The sequence below is a fragment of the Podarcis pityusensis genome (genome assembly GCF_964106645.2).
Source record: "Podarcis pityusensis genome assembly, chromosome: 4".
Lineage (NCBI taxonomy): Eukaryota > Metazoa > Chordata > Lepidosauria > Squamata > Lacertidae > Podarcis > Podarcis pityusensis.
The window spans coordinates 39233219-39256147 of NC_138027.1; the positions used below are offsets into that span (position 1 = coordinate 39233219).

The 22929-nt window shown below is 40.7% G+C and overlaps 1 long non-coding RNA gene across 1 annotated transcript; it reads right to left on the minus strand.

Annotated features, from left to right (window-relative positions):
* Positions 1 to 1843: 1843 nt before the first annotated feature.
* Positions 1844 to 4772, minus strand: LOC308475657. The gene is made up of 3 exons (XR_013985349.1): positions 4585 to 4772; positions 2973 to 3139; positions 1844 to 1963 (listed from the first exon to the last, which is right to left on the minus strand). It is a non-coding gene; the product is annotated as an uncharacterized lncRNA (long non-coding RNA).
* Between the last annotated feature and the right edge of the window lie 18157 nt (positions 4773 to 22929).

The following is a 22929-nucleotide window of genomic DNA, read 5'->3' on the forward strand; positions in this document are numbered from 1 at the left end:
ATCAGTGGATCAGACTGTTAACTGCTCAGGGCAGTGGAATTTGCTAGGAATCATCGCCTCAAGAATGAGGGATCTACCCGCAATCAGCTGTTTATCTTTACGCAGGAAGCATTACTGGTGTTACCATGTAAGTTTTGTGTGACATACCTTTTATCAGTCTTCTGGCAGTTAATTGCACAGCTTATAAGGAGCGACCCTGTGTAGTGTATTAGAAGACTGATCCTTCTGACAAGTAGTGGATCTGCAGGGTCTGGGACAAGGGTCTTTCTTAGCCCTTTCTTAGCCCTTTCTTAGCCCTTAGCCTTAGCCTTAGCAGAAGCCTTTAACTAGAAAACCTGGGAGACTGAACCTAGGAATTTCTACTTGCAAGGCATGTGCTACTGCTACTGTGCTATGCTCTCCTAAAGGAATTATTGATTAATCTCTTAATGGTACTTGACAGGGACAATCCCTATATATTTGTTTTGATGCCGTATAAATGAACCATCACCAGAGAACAGACAATGGTAATTCTGCAGATTCTTCATTTCTGAGTGTTTAAGCCCTATGTGCACAATTCTAGATAGCTTTTCCTTATCCCTCTTGAACCCGATCTTCCATCATCTTTATGGAGGAAGAGCTGTATTTTGTTTTCCTTGTGCTAACTCAGCAGGAAAATGTGAAGCTACTCTCCCTGTAACCCATTTTCAAGGGCTCATTGCTGCTTGTTTAGAAGCAAATATCTGGAGACGCAAGCACTATCCATGGTGAAAATAGTGAATTATGCCCCAAATGATGCTGTGTATTGGTGTTTAAATAAAAACAGCTGTGCTGATTGCAGCTGCAGTCTAAATACAGACATAAAAGCGAGGCTTGCCAAAGAAACAAGAATATAATAGAGAGGATGATATTATTTCTAACTATACACAGGAAATTACAAAAAAATATTTTTGATAAAACAGATTATGATTTGTTATTGCAATACAATACCTTTGACCAAGATTCCTGCTACACGGTTATTGGGTGTTAAAGAATGAAACAAACAAGCTAGCCAAATTAATTCTCAAGCATGCTAGGGCCCCACATACATGCCCAAATAACTCTGGTATAGTTGAGTGCCTCCTTGTTAGGTCATGTTCACTGTTTATTGTCATTTGCATACTGTAATGAGGAAACTGGACCATAAAGAAGGCTGATCGCCGAAGAATTGATGCTTTTGAATTATGGTGCTGGAGGAGACTCTTGAGAGTCCCATGGACTGCAAGAAGATCAAACCTATCCATTCTTAAGGAAATCAGCCCTGAGTGCTCACTGGAAGGACAGATCCTGAAGCTGAGGCTCCAATACTTTGGCCACCTCATGAGAAGAGAAGACTCCCTGGAAAAGACCCTGATATTGGGAAAGATGGAGGGCACAAGGAGAAGGGGACGACAGAGGACGAGATGGTTGGACAGTGTTCTCGAAGCTACCAGTATGAGTTTGACCAAACTACGGGAGGCAGTGGAAGACAGGAGTGCCTGATGTGCTCTGGTCCATGGGGTCACAAAGAGTCAGACACGACTAAACGACTAAACAACAACAACAGTGAGGAAACAGGAAAGGACGTAGCAGTGCTTTTCTTTTTTGTTATGAACACATACACAGATTTACTATAACATTCACACACAAGTACCCCCAAAATTGCGATGAAGATACCATCAAGGATGGGACCAGCCAGATCTACCAGGTACTGCAACAGAGCAAGTTATTCCATGCATTCCCTCCAGCTGCACATCGGAAGGAGGTGGAATGAACAGAAGTGCTTCATGCTTCTGGGTGGTCACCATCATTCAGAAATTCCTGGAGATGAATTGCCATTACTCACCTGAGAACCTTGCCCAGAATGGTATTGAAGACAGCAGCACTACAGGTGTGTATTAATAGGAAACTCAAGCCATAGGACCACAGAAAGAATTTACCATGCCTCCAAGACTGTGTTTCCTTTCTGTGGACAATAAATATACAATTAATATGCAGTTCCCCAACTCAGTGAACACTGGTGCAGGGGAAGATAACAGGGAGTGGTAAGTACTGCAGTTTAACTTACACTATCACTTACTGATTCTCCAAATCTATCCAGCAGTGCAGACAGAAACTATACAAGCCCCATTGGAATGTGACAATGTTGTAGTCACAGCTAAAGGCCATTTTACAACCACTTTTGCAGACTACAGAATCAAACTCTGCTATCTAGAGTCAGAAAGCCCTGTCCCCTTCCCTCTTTTCTTTGTCTCTCTCCAATAGCCATTTATCCATAGTCTTAAGAAGTGTAATACATGGCCAAAACTATGAATGTGATTCTTTCCTCTTCTATACCTGCTAGAACCATTGTTTGAGGTGGATTGCTGCAGTCCATAGGTAGGTTTTCAAAGCAGATCGATTTTGAAAGCCCAGCGCTGGAGTCCCTAAGTAGGCTTTCAATTGCTTCTGCATTTTTTAAAGAAAACAACAACAGCCTTCTGCATCTTGAACATTTTATCTGGCTCTGAAAAGCTGCTTCATTGAATCAGACTTTCCAGTAACACGTTCTCAAGAAATGGACAGATTCAAGATGTTTTGCTTGCAAACATCCATCACAGCGATTGCAAAAACCACCTATCTGAATATGGAACTATTTCAAAGTTGTCATTCAAGGAAGGTTTTCTTTCCAGCCCAAGATTAAATATTTTCTGTGCAGTGACCTGATCTTTCTTGAAATCTTCCAAAGTAGGCAGATGTGCCAAGAAATACAATGCACTGAAATTTCCATCTGAAAACTGATGGTACTGGGGAAGCAAGGGCTCAGTATCTTATATGGTAGGTACAATACACATTTCAATGTGAACCTACTCCCCCACCCCCAATATCAAGCCAATAATGTCAAAAAGTGATGACAGTGCATAATGTCCAAATTTAAAGTTGTAACCACACATGGAATTAATTGACATTGGACCTCGTTTAATTGAAATTGTTACCTGCTACTCTCCATTAGCTTTTCATATTATCCTTTGAATTTTCCCTGCAGAGTAAAAAGCCAGTGTGTATGATGAGTGTGTTCTGATAAAATCTGAGTTTCATTAATATTGAAAATCTTCATTCAAACAAAGGTGATTGATGCAAGGACAAATCGCACTGGCGTAACCTGCAATGAGATGAGAATGAGAAATGGCACAGTTGCATGTTGTGCATTGCAGAGAATAAGTTTGCCATCTTCTTATCACTGCTGGATACTGTATATAGAGGATAGGAAGAATGTGTAATCCAGCAGATCCTCAATGATTATCTTGCACAACAGAAAAACAATTTTGCCTGTATCTCAAAATGCTTACCACATCACTGCCCTTGCTGCAAGGATTGGTACACCTAGCTTTAATTGTTCTTCAGAACTGAAATATGAAAGCCAAATACTTAATCCCATTCCTATAGCCCATGGCAGGTTCCCATTGCCAAGGCTTAATTACACTACAACACTCTGGTGAGGATTATTAATTATGGAAATAATGGAAATGTTACACATAAAGTACCTTGGTTCAACAAATTACATTTTTATAATTAATGCTGGAGAGTGGGCTCAGGATGGAATCTGCTGTTAAAGTCTAGGTGAATAGTTTTACTTCTCCCTCCTTAACCTCCATCCAGGCAACCAAGAAGCATTGTCAGAGTCAAATGACATACAGTGGTACCTCAGGTTAAGTACTTAATTCGTTTTGGAGGTCCGTTCTTAACCTGAAACTGTTCTTAACCTGAGGTACCACTTTAGCTAATGGGGCCTCCTGCTGTTGCCACGCCGTCAGAGCACAATTTCTGTTCTCATCCTGAAGCAAAGTTATTAACCTGAAGCACTATTTCTGGGTTAGCGAAGTCTGTAACCTGAAGCGTATGTAACCCGAGGTACCACTGTATTCTAGCCAGGCAACAACATGCAAGGAAGGTATGAAGCAGGGTTTTGAGGGGCGTGGCTTGAGAACAGGAGGTGTAGCCTGGGGAGAGTTCCAGGGATCATATAGACATGCCTTCAGGGACATATTTGACCTCAGGGACTAAGGTTCCCGCCCCCCTTGAGCTATAATCTTACTGAGCAGTGGCTTGAGTTATATGTCCAAAATGGCCCCCTCATCTCTACTCTTCAATCACTCCTTGATCTTTTTCTGCTTCTCTGCCCAGAGAAAGGAAGCATAAAATATCAGCCATTGTCCCTTCTGCCTTCACCTTTTGCTTCTTGGCACACTTCCTCTGGCCCAGAAGGAAAACCAGGGATGGTGGTCAACACTGGTGTTGCAGATATCTGGTGATGCCAGCCCATGGCACCAGCCCTGTTACTAGGGAATAAGTCTCACTGAATCAGTAGGACCTGCTTCCAAGTAAGAGTGAGTTGAACCAAACTACAAATGTGTGTTTCATTCTGGCTTAGAGTAAAACATCCTCCTTTCACATGACATTGTATATTCAGACTCTTAATACTGCTCTGTGATTCTTTAACCCCCCCCCCAATACACAAAGTAAAACAGTCCTTATTTTTGGCAATTACTAAGACAAAGGAGCACATTGTGACATTATTAAAGCATTATCGACCTACAAATTAGTTACCTTATCCATTCTCTATCTGCATAATCCTCATACTCCAGTCATTATGTTTACAAATCCAAATGAATTTTATGCAGCCCAGATCTAATTAATTTTGGATTAGCCTTCCAGACACATGCAGCTCTGATCAGAACAATCTGTATTCTCCCTTTTCTGATTAGGGTGAAGCAGGCCCCTGGTGTAGTCCTTTTTTTTTTCTTCCTTGGGATGTGCTGGAACATGAATAGCAAGAAGCTGGTTAATCCATAGGCTTATTTACAACATCCTGGGGTTTGTTATTGGAACCCTCAGGGACCTAGGGAGTGTCAGGGAGGTAAAAATCAAACTCAGCCCATTCCTTGTAGAGATTGAGATCTAGCCAGAGAATTCAGATGTTGCATAATGAAAACTAGCCAATGAATTTGACAGTTCCTTCCCTTCCCTAACATAACTAACTAGTCAACAAAAATGGAAGTCAACATTCTCGTAACTATCTAATGCTAATATAATATGACATGATATATGATATGATATATACAACATAGCCTTCTGCTATCTCTTTAGTGTATCTCCTTGTAGATTTGTGGATACACACACAATCACAAATTATTTGGGAAAAAGGAACAAGTTTTAATAGTTGCTTATAATCTTGCATTAGTCCTCAAATAGTTTACTGTTTCAATTTCAGTTATGCACTGTTGTCCCTGAAAAAGAGGCAAGGGTCAGAGATGGAGAATGCAATGACTGGGGATTTGAATTTGGAGTCCTAATATTCCAGCTAAATATTCCGCTACTGCACCAAAATAGCTCCCCCTACATTTGAATATTCATGAAGAAGATGAAAACCAGATGATATCCATTGAAAATAGCATGCTTCAAAGTAACAGAAAAGCAAACAGAAACCAAGATTTCCCATCCACCTATTAAGAACAGCCATGGGTGTGGATTCAGTCTGGGAGAGGCAGTTGCCCTCAGAGACAACTCCCAATGTACATACTAAACTGGAAGCAGTTATAGAAGAAAAGCCAGTGTGCCCGTTCCTCTCTGACTCCAAGAATCCACTTTGCTCTTCTCTGACTCCAAGGACTTAGAAGCCTTAGTGGAACCACAGCCTCTCTCATCCTACCAGAGTTGGTGACTGTTAAAGTGGGCTGGGCCCCTTTAACTGATGCACAGTGGTACCTCAGGTTAAGAACTTAATTTGTCTGGAGGTCCGTTCTTAACCTGAAACTGTTCTTAACCTGAGGTACCACTTTAGCTAATGGGGCCTCCCGCTGCCGCTGCGCGATTTCTGCTCTCATCCTGAAGCAAAGTTCTTAACCCGATGTACTATTTCTGGGTTAGTGGAGTCTGTAACCTGAAGCGTCTGTAACCTGAAGTGTCTGTAACCCGAGGTACCACTGTATATCACAGAAGGTGGAGCTGGCTACTGAGAGAGACAGAGCTGCAGCTCCTTTTTAAGTTAGGATGACTGCTGATGAAACAACAATGGATCTCTGCTCTTGTGGAATCCCCTTCCCAAGTCCTGCATGGAACTGTCCAGAATGCCACTGAAGCTAGGCCCTGCCACTGCAGAGACTTTCCCTCAAAGCAGAACATAACCTTTCCAGGTTTTGTCATGTCATGTCCTGCTTCTTTTGTGTGTGTGCTAACTTAGAAGAGCTAAAGAACCTCATTTCCCCATATGAAGCAACTTGGACTCTGCGATCATCGCCTGAGGCACTTCTTCATGTGCTGCCACCATGAGAGGTCCACAGGATGACAATACAAGAACCGCCCTGAGACCTGCAGATATAGGGCGGTATATAAATTCAATAAATAAAGAATAAAAAACAGGCCTTTTCTGCAGCGGCTCCCCATTTGCAGAATACTCTCCCCAGGGAGGCTCACCAGGTACCTTCATTATACATCTTTTGGCACCAGGTGAAATCATTCCTCTTCAATCAGACTTTTGGCTGATTAACCTCAAATGTGTTTGTGGGAGAGGGGGTGTTATAGGTTTGTTTTGTTTTTTATTAAGTATTCTGTGTTTTGGGAAGATAAATATCCCACAGCCTTTTTAATGTGTTGGTGGGGAGGGGGGGGGTATTGTTGTTTCTGTTTTAATTATTTATTTGTGCTTTTGTCTTGTGAACTGCCCTGAGATCTTTGGATGAAGGGTGATATATAAATCTAATAAATAATTATTATTTTATTTTGTATTTTTCTGCTGTGAACCACCCTGAAATATTCTGATGAAGGAAGGTATACTTTTTTATTATTATCTATTGGAAAATACATTTTACTAAGGGGTCACCAGGACACAGTCAAGATGGAATATACAACAATAATTTCTTTGTCAAGGAAAAGGATAATAGACTTAGAGGTTTTGAAGTAATGTTCTGCAAATACAAAATGCAGACATAATAGATTTTAAGCATAAAGTAGAATGATTTTGGATCCTTAGTGGGTAGTCTATATATATAAAACGATGTTAAAATATGTCTGAAGACTTTAACAAAGGAAATGTAACAATAAGCTGACTTCGTATATAAAAAAGTCTTGTTAGAATGAAAATGCTGGTCAAGCAAGTGCCCCTACTCCAGAAACTAATAAGAAAAAGGACTGAAGTTGCAGGAGGGGCAGGTTTTCCAATAAAACAGGTGCTAAATGCTTCATCTTATAGCTTTCTGCCTTTTCTCCCTAGCATTCACACAAAGACCCAGAATCTTCAATGGCAAAATATTTATTAGGAGAAATTTCCTATAGGTTACCAATAAACTGTTACTTTCCTAGGGTTCCAGCTGCTGCCCAATAACAATCTCATCATTAGCAGCTCTTGCTGCAACATGTAAGGCAGATTGCATGAGGATAAAATGAATGGCTTGTCTCTGAAGGGAGATTAGATGTTGCTCACCTGCTCTTCCCCTCTAAAACCAAACTGGCTTCATTATCTTTATCACTGAAGCATATTCCATCAAGGTAGAGAGCTTCTGCCCAGAGACAGGGGGGGGGGGTCATTGGATGGGTCACTGATGCTACCAGGAGCTGCATACCAGCCTCACGCAGAGAATCAGTGACCATGACTGAAAAGCTTATTCCCCTCCTTTTATAAAGTCCAATGCAGCAGGAGTCTAGATCAATGTCTTTTCGATATATACCGGCTTTTACCTGCATAGAAAGGGATTTGATGTAATGCTAAACTATATTGAATTTCTTTCTTTTTGTCCCACTCTCTGATGAGATATTCTCCAAGACTGGAGATTTGCTGTGAAAAGCAGTGACACTAAGTGTGATGTACCCTTCAGTTAAGCCTTTGGAAGCTCTGCATTTTACTCCAATGCATTGCTTTATTTCCTATTTCTTAGTTCTTTTAGAATACAATATGCTGGAACAGATGGTTGCATTCGCTCCAGGTTGCCAGACTCAGCCTCACAAGTGGACCCACAAACATAATACCCCCATGTGTCAGTTGGTAATAACTCAGCAACCCAGTCAAGCGAGACACTGCAAATCTCTCATCTATACTCTTCAGTTACAATGTTTTCTCCTAAACACACAAAAGAACCAGCTTCATTTAATAAATTTGGAGATCTCATAGGCCTTCCATTGGATTTAACAAATCTTTGTAACCAATGGCCTGTTCTGGATTAGCCGTTTCATACTATCCTTAAGGATAAGGAAGTTCGAAGACAGTCCTCCAATGTCAGTCTCCTTGTGAGAGGAGAGCAACAACAAGCCGTGGGTTTTTTTTTTCTAATATCATTGTTTACAAATATACAGGTAAAGAAGTTAGGGTATAAATTAGGCATAGGCAAACTCAGCCCTCCAGATGCTCTGGGACTACAATTCCCATCACCCCTGACCACTGGTCCTGTTAGCTAGGGATGATGGGAGCTGTAGTCCAAAAACATCTGGGGGGCCGAGTTTGCTTATGCCTGGTATAAATATTCACATAGGAAAGGTAAAGAAGTTAGGGTATAAATAGTCACATAGGAAAGTAGTGGTAGTCCGGAAGCCCCATGAATTCCTCAAGATAGTAGCATCCCTGAATGGCAGCCATCTTAGCAGAACTGAGATCTGTTTCCAGGCTCATTTCAAAGTGCTGGTTTTAACATTTAAGTTTCTCAATGGTTTGGGGCCAGAAGGATCACTTCTTCCCTTGCCCAGAGTTTAGCATCATGCCCCTAAATTGGCCACAAAAGCCATATCTTTATTACTATACACAGATGATGCGGTACTTCTATCTCAAACAAAAGTGGGCCTAAAAAGATTGATGAGGGCATTCTCAGAATACTACCAAAGAGAACAGCTGGTTGTGAATTACAAGGAAACTATAGGGCCCATAGATGATATATGGATAATCAGTTGATCGAACAAGTTAAAGTCTTTAAATACCTCAGCCTTGTTTTTCAGTCAACAGGGTCATCAGAACTATACAAAGGGGGAAATGTTGCAAAGCGCAAAAAATTCTGACACACCTTTTCCATACAAAAGGTGGCAATCACATACCACCAGCACTTGAAGTGTTTAAAGCTAAACCCCTAGCACAGTTATTACATATATGGGGCTCAGATTTGGACAGGCGCTCACCTTGGATCTGCAGAAGCTGTTCAGTTTAAGTTCCTAAGGCATTTTTTTTCTGTTCCATTCTGTGTTCCAAATGCTTCATTGCGCTTGGAGGCTAATCTCCCTTCTGTTGAATTACAGATTTGGTGTAGGATGTTGCTTCTGTGTCCTTTCTTCTAGCAAATCAAGATAATCAGGTGACAGCAAAAACTGCAAAAAAAAAAAAAAGCAGGGACAATTAGAATAAGTTTTTACCTCTAGCTTCAATACTTTGTATTTTATTTTATAACTAAGGCTAGTGGCTGATGCAAAGAAAGATTCTTCTGATTCCGATTCCTCCCTTGTATGCCTACCCAAACCCTGCAGTCATGTTTGGAAAACTTTTGCCGAATATCACCACCAACTGAAATCCACTAGGTGGCTATGAGAGAGAGTGCTCCTTCTCAGTGATAGTACCTCAGTTGTGAAAGGCTCTCCCCAGAAAAGCTCAACTGGTGCCTGCTCTGGCCTGTTTTTAGTGCCTGGCAAGTATTATTTTATTTTCCCATGTTTTTATGGGCCCTTGGATGCTTTTAAGGCTGTTTGAGGTTTTTGTTTGTGACATTTTAAGACCTGGCTATGCTTGTTTTTATTAGTTTATACCTTTTATATTATAATAAAAATTGTATCTTTTTATTAGTTTATACCTTTTATATTTTCTGCCAACCTAGCAGTTCAAAAGCACATCAAAGTGCAAGTAGATAAATAGGTACCGCTCTGGCGGGAAGGTAAACGGTGTTTCCGTGTACTGCTCTGGTTCGCCAGAAGTGGCTTAGTCATGCTGGCCACATGACCTGGAAGCTGTACGTCGGCTCCCTTGGCCAATAAAGCGAGATGAGCGCCGCAACCCCAGAGTCGGTCATGACTGGACCTAATGGTCAGGGGTCCCTTTACCTTTTTACCTTTTATATTATACATTTTATATTATACCTTTTATTTATTAACTATTTATTATAATAAACTATTTATTAGTTTATACATTTTATATTATAATAACAATTGTATTTTTTTAAAAAATATACACAGATTCACCACCATCTTTGGTTATGTCACGTTCTAACAAGAGCTCAAGGTTGACAGTGGGAGCACAGCAATGTCCTGTCAAAAGGCCAAGACCAGAGTACCAGCAGGACCTTGCAGAGTTCCCAGGCTTCTGCTAAAATACTGTTGCCTTGCAAGTACCTAGCTCTGACAGAAGCCTTATATTCTTTGCCTGGACTGTAGTGAACTCTACCTCCTTTGAGGAGCTGGGAGATTGATAAAGAGTTCTAACCTTATTCCCGAGCTTTTAATTCCTGTGGGACTAATTTGACAAAGGGTACAATGGGAAACTCCTCCTCAGAATTAGAGGATGGCAGCAAGGCTATTCCCTCCAGCTGGGAGAGTTTCAAGGATGATCTGAACAGTCCTTTACCCAAGGATGGAAACAGAGCCGAATCCTCCTCTGATTCCATTGCACTATGCATGGCGTCTGGGTTATAAACCACAACAGGTTATAGATGTTCTCTTAGTAAAGTGCTATTGGAAAAAAAGAGAATGGAAAAAGCCATTATGCAGAACAAGTTTCTTTCAAAGCCAGAGACAGTTATTCATACTTTATATTGAACATGGGTACAATGTGTTTGTTCGTGTGTTGAATGGCTCATAAGAAAGAGCCTACATGTGTTGCTTTTTAAATTTACAACATGAAGTGATTCCCTGTGTAATGCTAAATTATTTTATGTTGCTTTAAAAGAAAAAAGAAAAACAGTATTACCATAAGCTGTTCAGAGCTGCCTCTTTGGGGATACTAAGCCTTTTAGAAGAGTCCCATGAGGGGTAAAGCTTGTTCTTACTTCCTAATGAGAAAAAGGATGAAAACATATTAAGGCTAAAGCCACCAAACAATGCCTGATAAACCTCTGAAGTTCTGAATGTGTCAGACTATTTTCCCTTTTACTGCAAGAGTATATACACTAATAATATTCCAGTAGTTTTGCAAATATTTTATGAACAGGCCTTGCCCTTTAATCAATTAGTCTTTTTTGCTAATTGTCCATGTAAGTTACTATCACATCATGCCAATTATCTATTTCTGTTCTAAACAAGAACTTCGTATCATTGAAGCATAGTCTCTATTTCCTGCCATCAAAAGCTATAATCTGTGGTATCAATGAGTTGCAGCTAAAATTAGATTGACAAGGGTGTCACCCCCACTTTTTCGCATACTATAATTTCCCTCTCTAAAATCCAAGCTTTTATGTTATGTCATCTTTGGTGATGGACCAATAGTCAAAGAGGTCCATCAAGTGGAAAATTAATAACCAAGATGCTGTTGCCTATAATCTCTCTTTAATCAGTGAAATGTACATCCATTCATTTTTGTATTCATTGGTTCCAACAAGCCCTTTCATCTGCTAGGATTCCCCCTCCCTTGCCAAACTGCTTAGACTGAGTCACCATCTGGTTTCTTCAAATGATTTTTCCATCCTATATAGAAAATATTTTCCCATTATCAACTTTGTCAGGGTCGTGTACCCAAGGCTCAAACAGCAATGGATATTAGGAAAGAGATATGGAAAATGTGCTTCAGATAATATGGGACAAGGGGGATAAAAGTGCAGCCCTGACCTAATCTCATAGTTCATACAAGATGACCATTGCTGTGCTCAACCAGTTGTCCCTTTCCTTCCCCACCCAGCTCACCCTAGACTACAGTTGTATAATGAAAATATATAAGGACTAGGTTGCTGGAAATAAGCTGAACACATTGGAAAAGTGCCTCTCTCTCTCTCTATGCCCAATTCCACTTTTTAACCTATTTTTAGGCCAGACAACCTTTTCAAAATCTCTTTTGACTGCTCATCCATTCTTTTTAACCAACATTTTAGTCTTTTCTACATTTATTTTAAAACCTGCACTTCTCCAAACTTTTTAATTTCCTAAAACCTTAGGAACGCTTACTTTATGCTGTTCCACTGTTAAGATCACATCATCCACAAAAGCCATTAATTTATAAGTTCTACACCCTACTTTTATACCTTTGATATCCTTGTTTTCCCTAATACTCTGCAGCAGTATTCCCAACATCGTTCAATGCCCAATTCCAGGCAGATATGAGAAGAAGAACACTTTGAAAAATGTATGCCTTGGGATACCCTGGACATTAAGAGGAATGGTCAACGTGTTCTTGTGCCTTCAGAGTAAATAGACTTACATTACAGGTCTAGTGGAGGGAAATCAATTGAATTAACATATGAGCATGGATTAAGGAATATTTGGCATATTATACCATGGAAGGTGGAGCAGCAAAGGCATAATTGTTTTTTTGCTTGTGTTTTGAATAGGGCTGGTTGGATGAGGGTAAGTGAGTGGAGCTCAGAATTGTCAAAATTAAAGTGTTACAAAAATGTGTTGGAGAATGGAAGATGTTAAAGGGATAATTGGGATATTCATCAACTGAGTATAGGACTTAGTAATCAAGGCTGAGGGAAATGAGTTGGATCTGGAAGGGTGAGTAAATGTGGTGTGTGTGTGTTTGTGTGTGTGTGTGTGTGTGTAAATAAATAAAATGGATTGTTTAAATGGATATATAACAAGATGGAGAAGGAGTGGGTGGACTATTGATAGCCCTGTTTAAATTGTGTCAATTTCATCTACAACAATGGACATTCTACTCATTGAAACAAATATAAAATCATAAGTAGATTATTATTCATGAGATGTACAGCCACACCGTATGACAGATAAAAACCAAACACAATCAGAACATTTCAGTTGGTGTACCAATAATGAAACAATTTGAGCCTATAATTATGTAACCCATAGTAGGATTGGAAAATGGTTTGTTGTTTGTTGTTGTTTAGTCGTTTAGTCGTGTCCGACTCTTCATGACCCCATGGACCAGAGCACGCCAGGCACTCCTGTCTTCCACTGCCTCCCGCAGTTTGGTCAGACTCATGTTTGTAGCTTCGAGAACACTGTCCAACCATCTCGTCCTCTGTCGTCCCCTTCTCCTTGTGCCCTCCATCTTTCCCAGCATCAGGGTCTTTTCCAGGGAGTCTTCTCTTCTCATGAGGTGGCCAAAGTATTGGAGCCTCAGCTTCACGATCTGTCCTTCCAGTGAGCACTCAGGGCTGATTTCCTTCAGAATGGATAGGTTTGATCTTCTTGCAGTCCATGGGACTCTCAAGAGTCTCCTCCAGCACCATAACTCAAAAGTATCAATTCTTCGGTGATCAGCCTTCTTTATGGTCCAGCTCTCACTTCCGTACATCACTACTGGGAAAACCATGGCTTTAACTATACGGACCTTTGTTGGTAAGGTGATGTCTCTGCTTTTTGGAAAATGGTTAGTTTAAGTTAAATGGCTTCATTTATATATCAGAATACTGTACTGATGCATGGTCCATAGTAACCATGCCATTATGCAGACATTAGGACAGTAAGCCAAATAAGAGGGAGAACTGTAATTCAGTGGCATAGCTTGTTTCATATACTCTACCAAAGGCCTCAAGTTCACTCCCTAGAGTCACCAGGTAGGGCAGGGAAAGTTTCCTTCCCGAAATCTTGGAGAGCCACTGCCTGTGTCAACAATTCTGAGTAAGATGGACTAGTGGTCTAACTTTATGTATGGTAGAGTCCCATGTCCCCAATCACAGCATATAATTCTAGACCAAGCCAAAAGACCAAGCCATTTGAAAATAATTCTTAACTTTCTCAAATAACATTTGCCTCCACAACCTTTAAATATGATACAATGTGGTTTTTGGCCAGCTTCTTAAAATAAAGCAAATATATATTAAATATATTTAAAAAAACATTGTCTGATAGCATTCAGGCTGTGCAAGCTTGAGATCTGAAGCTGTTGGTTACATTGAAACCAGATTTTTGTTCAAATAAGTGCTGAAACTGCAATTTTGCAGTCTGTCAAAATTAGTTATTTATAGCATCTCTAAGTATATTTTCCCTGACTTTGACAATACTAGCAGATTCTGAGGAAGTAGAATTGGCTGCAGATAACTCAAGTGCTATAGATTCCAGGCGTATAAGATTTGCTAAGCACTCCAAAATTGGGAATCAAAGGTGGGGTTAATGCAGAAGGAACCTTTGGAAGAAAAATGTTATACAGCTGACATTGTTCGTACTTGTTAGAGAGGGATGATAGCCTTCGGTTCATTTTATATGGATTTTGAGAAATGTACAAGTGATATCACAGCCCAGCATGAACAGTTCAGAAAGGTACCTGCTGTGCCACTAGCAATATGAAATTCCCTTAATTGATAGAGGCAGTTCATGTGTATCTGGGAGCTGGATTCCTCTGGAATTCAAATGCATGGCTAGAACATATGGTGGATGGAGTGGCAGATTGGTATCTTCACTTGGAGCAGGATAAACCTAAGTAACATTTGTATTGCCTTGGGACTGGTGATGTCCATCGTGAAGGGGTGGGATTCTAAGCCCAGTTCACTTTTCATTTGTTCTTTATAACTGGGTTAAAAATACAACAACCCAGCTTTTTGTTGTTGTTTAGTCGTTTAGTCGTGTCCGACTCTTCGTGACCCCATGGACCAGAACACGCCAGGCACTCCTGTCTTCCACGGCCTCCTGCAGTTTGGTCAAACTCATGCTGGTAGCTTCGAGAACACTGTCCAACCATCTCGTCCTCTCTTGTCCCCTTCTCCTTGTGCCCTTCATCTTTCCCAACATCAGGATCTTTTCCAGGGAGTCTTTTCTTCTTATGAGATGGCCAAAGTATTGGAGCCTCAGCGTCACAATCTGTCCAGCTTTAGCACTTGGCTTTTTTCACAAAGCCAGTCTGTCTAGCACCAATGCTCAGGCTGCCTTTGTTCCATGCTGCTAACACAGATCTTCTTTTCCACCTCTGAGTCCACATTTGTGCGTCACCAGCCTCCTTCACAAATCTGCTTTGAATAAATCCATGATTATGTGTTTTCATTTTAATCCTAGGGAACAATAGCAATAGCAAAAATCGGTGTGCATTCCTATAAGTGGCAAATAATTTAGGAATACATATCTCTAAAAATATAAACAAATCATATTCTGTGAATTTATTTGCTTTAATTAATAAAAACCCGAGAAGGAAATGCACAGATGGACCAAACTGAATCCCTCACTGTTAGGTAAAATGTATATGCAGTGCAGATTATGGCAGTGCCAACATTTTTATATCTATTTCAGGTGCTCCCCATCCCATTCCGTCCAACTATATTTAAATCCTGGCAATAGAAACAAAAATTATTTTGTGTTTCACGGGGGAAAGTTAGCATAGAAAATGGACGGAGGCGGCTGGGGTTTGCCTCAATTAGGATTTGTATTATGTGGACTTTCAGTTTAGAAAGTTTCTTTTCATTATTTCAAAAGTGCCTAAAATGTATTGAGTTAGAGCAAGAAATTACACATCAAACTCCATTGTGGGTTCTCTCTTTTTGTCATTTAAATAAGTCTATGTTACAAAAAAACCACAAACCTGATCATTTTATATTATGCATGGTACAAATTTGGAAGAAATTGCAGCTTTACATCTCTCTTATCTGTTCACCATTACTTGCAGTGGGATAAAATCCAGAAGTTAAGGATATGTCATTCAGTAAAGAAATAGGAACAGACAGGTATGTTTTAAATAAGGAATTTTTACAGTGATAATACAGCTATTACTCTGGAACAATTTAGGATTGCTGTAGGTAAAGCCAAGTTTTTTTTTTTTTTTTGCTAGCAAGTCAAAAACTGAAGACCCAAGCCAATAGGGGTCTTACTAAATTTTTGCGTTCGCTGTTGAACCAGAGAGCCACTGGAAAGGGACTAGTTTCTTTTATATATAGGGAATTGTTGGAACTGTCAATTGGACCCCTTACAGGCTTTAAAAAATCTATGGAAAACAGAAATGGAGAGTACAGTTGCAGATGGTAAATGGTTTTCTAAATATGTGGTTTTCTAAGCCATGATAGTCTGTTTCTGCGCACATCTGGGAATGTTCATAAAAAAATTCACACAGGTGGCACCACACACACACACACACAATTGTTCTGTGTGACTTTCAGTATGACACTGTTTTGCTGGAGAGGATGTGGGTTACAAGGAATATTTTTTCATTTATGGTGGGAGGGACCATTGGGAATAAAGTTCTGGTTTAATGTGTAGTTTTGGTCTAATGAAGAAAATGGGTATGTTTAACCTGAATAAAAGATTGTTAAGAGGTGATGTGATAGATATCTGCAAATATTTGAAAGGCTATGTATGATGGACCTTTATTTCTGTTGCTCTAGAAGGTAGGACATGATCCAATTAATTTAAATTACAAGAAAAGGGATTTTGACAAAACATTAGAATAACTTCCTGACAGTACAAGCTCTTTCAAAGTTGAACAGGCTCCCTTGGAAGGCGATTGTAGACTATTTTTTGTTAGAGGTGTTCAGGCAGAGGCTGCTGATCAGGGATACTATAGCAGTGGGTTTTCTGCAGCGGCAGGGACTTGTACTATATGACCTTTACATATAACGCCTTCAATGTCACTTAGTTACTTTAAATAAAAGCAAATAAGCAATAGAGTTAAAAAAAAGGGACCCCTGACCATTAGGTCCAGTCATGACCGACTGGGGTTGTGGCGCTCATCTTGCTTTATTGGCCGAGGGAGCCGGCGTACAGCTTCCAGGTCATGTGACCAGCATGACTAAGCCACTTCTGGCAAACCAAAGCAGCACACGGAAACGCCATTTACCTTCCTGCCGGAGCGGTACCTATTTATCTACTTGTACTTTAACGTGCTTTCGAACTGCTAGGTTGGCAGGAGAAATGGGAGCTCACCCCGTTGCGGGGATTCGAACCGCTGACCTTCTGATCGGCAAGTCCTAGGCTCTGTGGTTTAACCCACAGCGCCACCCGCATCCCTAAGCAATAGAGTTACTGTTTAATAAGGTGACCATTTGAGGCTTCAGTTCTATGCCCTGAAAACGTATTTCCAATTACCCTTTCACTCTCCTTCCCAAGTTAACATACTGCACCCAGAGAACTTTACAAGCAGTCTTCAATTTGGTCCTTATTTCCCTCACTCTGGAGCCCTTTAGAGTGAAGGAAGTAAGGATTGCAGTCATTGTCTTCTACCTGATCCAGCAACAATTGTCACCTCAGGTTCATATGAATCAGTAATTATTTGGCAGAAGCTCTTTCTTGAAGACTATTCCAGGGTGTTGCTCTTTTGTTATGTTAGCCAACGTCCTTTAGCACAATGCCTCAGTGATATCAATTCCTGGGTTGCATCTTCAGCTTCCCTTCAGATGCCAACCTCTGCTTCTGTCCCAGGTTCTCTTCTGGCTTCCCATGAGAATAGAAGAAATATAAGGCACAGTGCATATATACCAAGTTTAGCTAAAATTAGGGTCTGGTGATCTGTCATTAGATTACAATCCCACTTTCAGACAGTAAAAAAAAAAAAATCACTTGGTCATTCAGTGTTATGCGATACATAATATTGGCAGGAAAAATCAGCCTCCCTTTTGGAAAAGTAATGCCACTGCAATGATCTTCACTCATGTGTTGTGCCAGATAACTGGTTAATTAACAGTGGTCACCTTAGTTCATCTGAGCAACCTTTCCCAATTTTTCTTAAGATGCAAGAACTTTCAGGTTACACAGAATAATTCCAGAACGGCTCCATCTTTTGTTAGGGGAATCATTAGTTTGAACTGATTTTATGTTGTCTCCTCACAAAAGTGAGGAGAGTGCTGTTGCAGTCAAGTCTTGCTCTGGGGCTTCCTGTGGGCATCTGTTTGGCCACTGTGAAAACAAGTTACCAAACTAGGCAAGTTAGATGGTCTGACCCACCAGGGGTCTTCTTATATTTGAAAACACCTCAAGCTCCATTTTCTTCCATGCACCTTCTTCAAATCCAGTAGCATTTCACTGTTTAATCAACTGGGATGTATGTACTTCTTTTCTAGCTGAATGTAATCTCATATCCAGACCTTGATATGTCGCAGGGTTTTTCCTGGCCTGTGCCACTTAGGACATGTCAAATTGGAAGGAAAGAAAGACCTTAGCTTTGACAAAATACTGGGTTGTCAAGCAGATACTGAAAGTGTCTTTGAGGCCTTTATTAAAATACATATTGTAGGAAGAAATGTACCCCTGGAGCTAGAATGTAAATGACTTCCATTAACAGGGCCTTTTTAACTTATAGGCTAGGTATATTTTCTTCTTCTTCTTAATGCTGAAGCTATCTGCTCTGCAGAACATCTTTCTTTCTTTTTTCCCCTGTTCAGAATGAACTTTAAACAGCTGTGATTAGTGGGAGGAACAGAACATTGCAATATAAAATTAATTGCTTCAACCTACATTGTTCTCTTCAAATCCACAGCTCATTTTCTGCTGGGCCAGGCACCACCTGCTCCCCCCGGCTCCCAACTTCCCTTCCCACGCAACCAGCAAGATCAACGTAGGAGAAAGGAAACCCAATCATTTTGGACCTGGTTTGAGAACTATTATTCTGGCAGTAACTGAGCTAAGAAGGATGGGAACATGTCATTGCTGAGCTCTTCACAAAGATAACCAGGGGAAATGTGTCATAAAATGAATATGCTTCATTCCAGAGCTTCGCTTTAAATCAAACTATAAAAATCCTTTCTTTTAAATCACTTCAATTCATTCAGCTGGGGGGAAAGTGCAAAGAGGTAAATAAATTCCCAGCAATAAAAATGTCCCCAAAACTCTCTTTGTTTAATTAAAACCTTCCAGTGAGGCTTTAAAAAAAAAAAAATCTATTTGGCATTTTTTTGTCTGATTTCCCAACGTTATGTAGTTCAAGTTCAGAATCACATCTCAGTTTTCTGAATTTGTTCTACATCTTAAGCACAGTATTTGGTGAATAAGTTCCACTGAATAAATGAGAACTCAACTGGGTGCTTGCTTCCATGTGGTTGTCCTGATCCTAGACTGCAGGTGAGCAAAAGCCACCTGGTGGAAACATGGGGTTACCTTGACAGTTATAGATCTGGTGTACAGATCCAATGCGCCTGTGTGGGTTGGGTCTCTTAACTGAAGTGGTTGGGCATCCTTCCTCTTTGATTTCTCTCTCCAAACTAAGGATGGGTCTATCTGTTCCCATTGCTTTATACAGCTGTAACTTTTCAAGCTATATGGCATGTTGTGTGACATCATGTTGAGTGAGGGTTTTTATTCCCCCATCCCAACGATTTATTTATTTCATTTATATCCTGCAAGAGCCCATGGACACAAACACATTACTAATAATAAATACTTTTAAAGGACCCAAAACAAATAATAAAAATAGTCACTTCAGGGTTGCTGGAAAGAGTGCCTTTCAGCCTTCAAATGCCTTAGTAAACAGGAATGCTTTTAAGTTCTTCCTGAAAATCAATGAGAAAAATGCATGCATCTTTAAAAGGTAAAGGTACCCCTGCCCGTACGGGCCAGTCATGTCCGACTCTAGGGTTGTGCGCTCATCTCACTTAAGAGGCCGGGAGCCAGCGCTGTCTGAAGACACTTCCGGGTCATGTGGCCAGCGTGACGAAGCTGCTCTGGCGAGCCAGCACCAGCGCAGTGCACGGAAACGCCGTTTACCTTCCCGCTATAAAGCGGTACCTATTTATCTACTTGCACTTAGGGGTGCTTTCGAACTGCTAGGTGGGCAGGAGCTGGGACCGAACAACAGGAGCTCACACCGCCGCGGGATTCGAACCGCCGACCATACGATCGGCAAGTCCTAGGCACTGAGGTTTTACCCACAGCGCCACCCGCGTCCCTTTGCATGCATCTTTAGGATTCCACAAATGCGAGCTTCCTCTGAAAAAAGTCCTGTCTTAGGTCAACCCCAACTGGGCGGCAGCAGCACCCCCAAGGCATCACCTGCTGAAGCCGCCATAGGCTATTGCATCACATATGGGTAGGAGCAAGAAGCACTTAGCTATAGATTCTCTTCTACCCATTTTCACAATTTTGTTACTTCTTCCCACCAATTTGATATACATGTATGTATTTTGAGCATTCTGCGGGGTGTTGACAGTTGAGCCTCATTATTATTCCAAAGCATTTTGAATTGAATTTTTACAGAGTACCGGCCCAATAATCTCTGTTAGGATACTTCAACTGCATACTTAGCTGCTCTTACTCAACATCTTTCCCTCTGCATTATTGTGCATTGTTTTTGGTTCCCCGTTCTTCCAGCTGCATCACTATCTAATCTGATGTTGTCGGACACCAACCTCTTAATGGTTCTCCTCCATTATATTGATACCCAGAAGGTAGTTTTGATTTTTAGCTTACATTGCATCACTGTAACCAAGCACACATTGCTTTGAATCAAAGAAGCCTGGACTTGAAAGGCTCTGCAAAGTGGAAACAGGTGCACTCAACTGCTTAAACACTTTGCAAATTGTTTGACACGTTGCCACAGTAGCTTGATTCACAGTTGAAATTTGAACATTTGCATAACCAAAGTGAGTTCATAAATCATTTCAGACAGCAGAATTGTTGTCTTAGCTCTTTTCAGACTGATGGAAATGAATAATGGCAAAGTATTAACTACGGACAAAGCACCGCAGAAAATATACTGAGTTCATAAGTATATGCGATCATGAGAGCAATGTTAAGAGTACAAATAGATTCTCTCATATTCATTAATAATCTAAAACGACTTCTTCCAGCTATGTTTGTGTCTTCTTGTTATGTTTGTCGTTGCATGGGATGGGCAGTTTTACAAGTAATTGGTGGATGTGGAACCAGTAAGGGAGAGAAGAGAGATCCTAATATACTATGTCCAGAAAGCCCACATACATACAATGGAATCCTGTCCCTAGACAGTCTAATCTTTAACCAGGATAAAATATCAGTGAATGACTAGAATGGCCTGGAACCACCTCCTGCCACCTTCTGTTTGCTTCTGTGCAATCTGCTCAACATCTGAGGTGCTACTCTTTGTTTCTCCCCTGTCCGGCTGATGCCTGGCAGGTGGCCACACAAGATGGGCCCTTTTCAGTCATCTCTGCTCTGGAATGCCCTCCTAAGGGAGACCTGCTTCACCCTATCACTGTTGATGCCTTTTCTGGTGATGGAAAACCATTATGGGGGCTTTCAGTAGAAAGTGGGTTTCACTGTTCTGATTTTCTGCTTTGCTTTTGATTTGTTTATATCTTACATACAACATGCCTGCTGTTTTGGGATGTTTTGTTAGCCGGTGGGTCCTCTGTCTATTCCTCAGATGAGGATTGGAAAGAGCAGGTTATATTGCTGCTGGCTAACTTGTTGTGTGATACTGTTGGTTCATTCTGTGAGTTTTCCAGGTCAGTGTTTTATTTCTGGGGGGACACATACCCCTATACATTTTGTGAATCTAAGTTTGGCCTCATTGAGGGGCATTATTTCAATATGAGCAGGAAAATGAAACTACCCATAAACATTTTTTTTGGGGGGGGGAACACTGGTCCTGGTTATAATGCATTGGTTATGGGGCAGCTTACCATTAATAAAAAATGTGCAATAAATAAAAACAAAGTAAGTGTGTGCAGGGCTGCAGCTTTATTGCTATGTGGCAGGCATGTCAAAATGATTTGACCTGGAAATGGCAGGAGGAAACTCAAAGTTTACATTAAAGGCCCAAGTGCCAAGGAAGCAAGTTGTTTCTTGCCTTGCTTCCATCCCAACAGCTGTTTAGCAAGCAACATATTCTCTCTTTTATCTCTAAGATAAGAAAACTATTTCTGACAATCATTTACTAATTTCCAGAGACCAGGTCCTTTAGATCCTCCATTGTACACCAACGCCGAGTTTTACTGAAAAAACTCATGCTCCTTTTGCCATACTTCAAAGCTTATTTAAATGCAAATAGCAACCTTAAATACTTTCCACCCAAAACCTGATTGTCATTTGGAGGGCCGAGTGGTTTCATAAAACTGAGCAGATATGCAATTTAATAACTTGGGATATTCTCTCATTTCATGACCTTTATGAAACCAGTGATAAATCAAATACACAGTGTGCAATACAAATACTTACAAATTTATTGTCAAGGAAGAAGCAATGACTCACCAAATCTGTGGCTAACTGGCATATCATACTACACTTAGTACAATGAGGTTTCCATAATTCCAATCTAATGGACTCCTCTTTTCAAGAAAGGATGAGGAAAAGCAGTTTGCCTTACAGTCTAACACCATGACTTTCTTTTATTAAGTCTCAGCACCTATTGTCCGAGGGTCTGGCAAAAGCTGCCTGCTCTTTCCCTGTCACCTGTCTATGATGGACAAAGGGCTACAAGATTTACTGGAAGAATGGTTTATGCGGAATTAGGGCAGCACTGTATGCAGAAGTGTCTCTGTTTGCAGAGCAGACAATAGATCAAACATGGAACCACAAGTCAATAAGATTAGGAATGGATTTGGCTTTTCTTTTTTCCTTTTTTACTGCTTTTTAAGCAAATTTGGTAGAGTTGCATATCTAAGAACATAAGAAGAGCTCTGTGGATTGAGCCAAAGGCCTGTCTAGTCCAGCATCCTGATCTCACAGTGTTCAACCAGACCTGTGGGAAGTCTGGAAGTAGGACCAGAGTTACAACAGCCCCATCCCTGCTTGTGATTCCTAGCAACTGGTATTCAAAGGCATGGTGCTTCCGATAGTGGAGGCAGAATGTTGCCACCATGGCTAGTAGCCACAGATAGCCTTATTCTCCCGGAATTTGTTTAACCCTCATTGCCATCACCACATTTTGTAGGAGTGCATGCCATAGTTTCACTAGATACTGCATGAGGAATTAATTCCTGTTGTCTTCCCTAA